At 39.7% G+C, this 4,126-nt stretch overlaps 1 pseudogene; it reads right to left on the reverse strand.

Moving 5' to 3' along the window:
• Positions 1 to 682: 682 nt before the first annotated feature.
• On the reverse strand, positions 683 to 3,876 carry LOC102960240 (annotated as a pseudogene).
• Positions 3,877 to 4,126: the final 250 nt, after the last annotated feature.

A 4,126-nucleotide genomic window follows, 5' to 3' on the forward strand; every position in this document is an offset into this window, starting at 1 on the left:
TTTATTGAGGTCTCGACCAGCCAAATTCTTTAACCTGGAGAAAACTTAGCCAATTTCAGAAGGTAGAGAGAGTGACAAGAGGAACTGCTAATAGCCAGTCTAACCAACTTCACACTATAATAAAGTATACTTTCTAAAAGCAAGTCTGATCATGTCTTTTCCCTTAAAATTTTCCCTTAAAATCTTTAGTAGGTTTTAAGAGAAAGTTAGAAGGCTGTTTTCTTGAACAGAACTTTCCTTTGTTACATTCAAAGCTGTTTTCTCTCCCTGTACCTATAAATGTGTAGAGTGCTATGTGGATAAGGGTTCCTCTCTGTTGCATGCTTGCTATAGGGTATGCAGTCTAGCCTCACTTGGCCTAGGCACATTCCTCCTGGATAATGAGAGCTCAGGAAAAATGTTTATTTTTTCTTTCTCTGCTTCTAAGTTTTCCTCCAAAAAAACACTCTGGTTCTTTGCATCTGTTCCTTAAGAGTTACTATGACAGTGGGGAAACAGATAATAAATTAAATAGGTATTTTAAATATATAAAATATTAGATATTGTCAACTGCTAAGGAAAAGCAAATATTGAAGGAGAATAGGGATATATGCATTAGTAGAGGGATGGATTTTAGGTGCAATGACCACATAAGACCTCACAGAGGAAGTGACATTTGAGAAAAGATATGAGGTAAGTGCTATTACTCTCTGGCCTCCTCCTGTGCCCTTGTAATTAGGAATACCTCTTGCCAGAGTTTCAACCCTTTCCCCATAGACTCCTATGAGTAAATGTGGGAAAATGCTGAAAATATGAGCAAAAACAGGAAAATGCCAAACTGAGCAGAAGACTTGTGGATGAGGGCTGCTGGGTCTAGGGAAATGCAAATGACCCCTTTGAGAGAAAGGGAACATTTTTACTTCTCCATGTGTTTTATCTGCGTGCATGATTGTTGTCTCTGAACCAGGATTTTTCAAAACATGGTTCTACTCTAGGTTCAATAGATGGTCATTGGATTAGTTTAGTAGGTAATAACCAACAACAGGGGGGAAAAAAGTAGAAGAAAAATAATATCATTTGTTGCAGTAAGGATAGGAATTATTGTTTCAAACACATGTACACACACTCAGCTAAGTGTTTGCTGAGCGATGATATAAAGTGTATTTCTTACTATGGGTCATGGATAAGAGAGTTTGAAAATTACTGTGCTAAGCCTAAGAGAACTTCTGAAATGGTGTCTCCTAAAGAGGGGTTAAGACAATGAATGAGGCAAGAAGGAAACTGTAATGGGCTCTTATCTGTGGGGAAATGAAAACCTAGGGCTAAATGGAGACAATCAGGTATCCATTTACCCCTACTTGTTCAATTAGAGATTAAAAACTACATTTAACGGTTTGTATTTCTTGTTCTTTTTATTTTTGATTTCCCTCATGTGTGCATATTTGCACATGTTCTGTTGTGTGTATTTTTGTGCTTTATTATAGAGGCTACTGAGAAAGACCCTGAGGAAAGGAGAGTCTAGATAATTTTCAAAGGAAGTCAGGGAAGTTGGGGAGACTATGCTACCGTGTAGCTGACATGAACAGAATCCCAAGTTGGAATGGTGCTAGAAACTGTCAAATGGAGAAGGCTGAGTTTGTGGGAGCTTCTGCAAAGACAGACAGAAAGAAATAAAGTACACAGAGAGATAGTAGAGACCATGGAAAGGTCTAAGGGCTGACCTGTAGAGAGGCTCAAATAGGTCCCCAAACCCAGGTCACATTGGCATTTTCTAAGATTCAGTCTTGGCCCTTTGTTCTCTCTACACTTCTTCCCTCATTAAATGGATCTCTTCTGATTCTTCAGTTGTTGTTTTAATGCAGACAATCCTTAAATCTATATCCATTGGTATAGTTTCTCCTGAATTCCAATCTAGTATTTTCAAATGCCTGCTGAGCAGTTTGTCTTTGAATATCTCTTGTATTACCTTTTCTGGCTCCTAGCCTGAGAGCTTAAACTACATTCATGGCTATCCATATACATCTGTAGAGCTGGCAGGTCAAGTCCACTAGGGATATCTGTGAATGAGAAAATAAAGCATATCTTTTGGTCTTTCCTAAAAACTTAAATAATGGAAAGCCACATTCTACCAGGATGGTTAAAAAATTAAGATAAAGACCTCTACAGACCAGGTGGTGAGCCACACTAACACACATCAAGAAGGGTGGCCTGCAACAGAAGGAGCCATCCAGTATATCCAGCACAGGAGAGGAAGTGGAAGGGAAACTTGAGGTTTCCTGATAGAAGAATGAAAGGCTAGATTCTTTAAATCAGTGGAGTGTATATGTATGTGGTCATGTGTTGTCTCAGAAGCACTACAAACTGATGCACCCAGGTGGCTCAGTTGGTTGATCTTCAACCAACTGAGCTTCAGCTCAGGTCATGATCTCAGTTTGTGAGTTCTAGCCCCGTGTTGGACTCTGTGCTGACAGCTCGGAGCCTGGAGCCTGCTTCGGATTCTATGTCTCCCTCTCTCTCTTCCCCTCCTTTGCTTGCAGTCGGTCTCTCTCTATCTCTCTCAAAAATAAATAAACATTAAAAAATTTTCTTTTAAAAAGCACTACCAAACTATTTTTATGTACTTCCTGTGACCCTATTTTACTTACAAGTTGATTTCTTTTAAAGAAATATAAACTACTCTTAGACTAATACAATCTCAAAGATGTTGAAATCTTCCTCATTTGTTAGCTTTTGTTTTTCCTATTTGAATCTACTGATGCCCTACGATTCTGAGGAAGTTACATTTATGGTATTATTATCACTTCCCATTGAATAGATCTTGGAATTACATCAAACTTAGAATCTAGAGTTCCAATCATTATTATTATTTATTTATTTATTTATTTATTTATTTATTTTTTTTTTTTTTTGGTAGCTGAGACCTGAAATCCAGTGATCCATGAGTATGCTCTAGGTGCCTAACTGAGTAAGTTTTCCCTCAATCTGATTGGAGATCCAATCCTGGATTATGAGGAAAGTTCAGCAAGGCCATGGGGGAGCCCTTAAGCCAAAATCACCTGTCAGGGAGTCCCACATTTTCCAGTAACATACTTGCTTCAGGATCCCCACCAGGTTCCATGGTTAATTATGAGCAGCCCTTGGGAGACGCACCTTCAGCACAAACACACATTTGGATTTCAGACCCTGGTCAATTAGACTTGTAGTTGATCATTGAGGTATATTATCATGGCCTCTAGCCACCACTGCTTTTCTCTGCTCAATCCAGACTTATGCAATATTTTTCTTAGATGAATTTGATGAGAATGGAACCTAGAACAGAACCCTGTTCCACTAAAAATGTCATTTCAGATTATATACATATATACATGTATATATATATATATGTATATATATATATATAAAATCTATATATATTATAACTCCCCCCCCCCCCCCCCCGCAGAGGTGGTTGACATCTTTATTGCTCTGGAAGTGGAGGCAGCTTTTGGTGGTGCGGCGTGCCTCCTTTTCACCATCACAGGCTTCTGGCTGCGCAGGATGGCGCTGGTTCTGTGAATGGTAGCAATGTTCTTGTTCTTGTGACGGATGCTGCTGAGAGTGGCCTGGGCATTCTTGTTGGTCTGCACGTAGGAGGTGGCAGGTTTTCGCTGGCCAGATCTCTGCCTAATGACCACAACCACCCCTTTGCAGTTGGCCGGCTGCGGGCTCCATGCCCACAGTCTTGTGGTTAATCATCCCATCGTAGAAGAACGAGTTGCGTGCCTTCAGGTTATTGGGCAAAGGGTTGTACATCTGCTTGTTGCCCTTGATCAGGAAGCTGGAGCGGTTCTGCATGACCATCCATTGCAGGTGGGCCGACATGGCGGCAGCCCCTTTCCCTACAGCAGCTAGAAACGGAAAGAGCTGTATAATGTATTTTAAATACAACCCATTGAAACCATTAGCAAATTATAATGGAATTGAGTGATTTTTTTCTCTTGTTGATGAATATATGATCCAAGATTGTATCTAATTGATAATTTGCCCAAATTGGAATATGTGTCTAGAAATCACCTGCTACCTAAATGGGCTAAATCTGTCAACAAAAAAACGAGAGAAGACATGCAAGATTTACGTTTAGTGAACTCATGTTACTTCCTACTGAACA

Source organism: Panthera tigris, chromosome B3 (assembly GCF_018350195.1).
Source record: "Panthera tigris isolate Pti1 chromosome B3, P.tigris_Pti1_mat1.1, whole genome shotgun sequence".
In the NCBI taxonomy this organism is placed as follows: domain Eukaryota; kingdom Metazoa; phylum Chordata; class Mammalia; order Carnivora; family Felidae; genus Panthera; species Panthera tigris.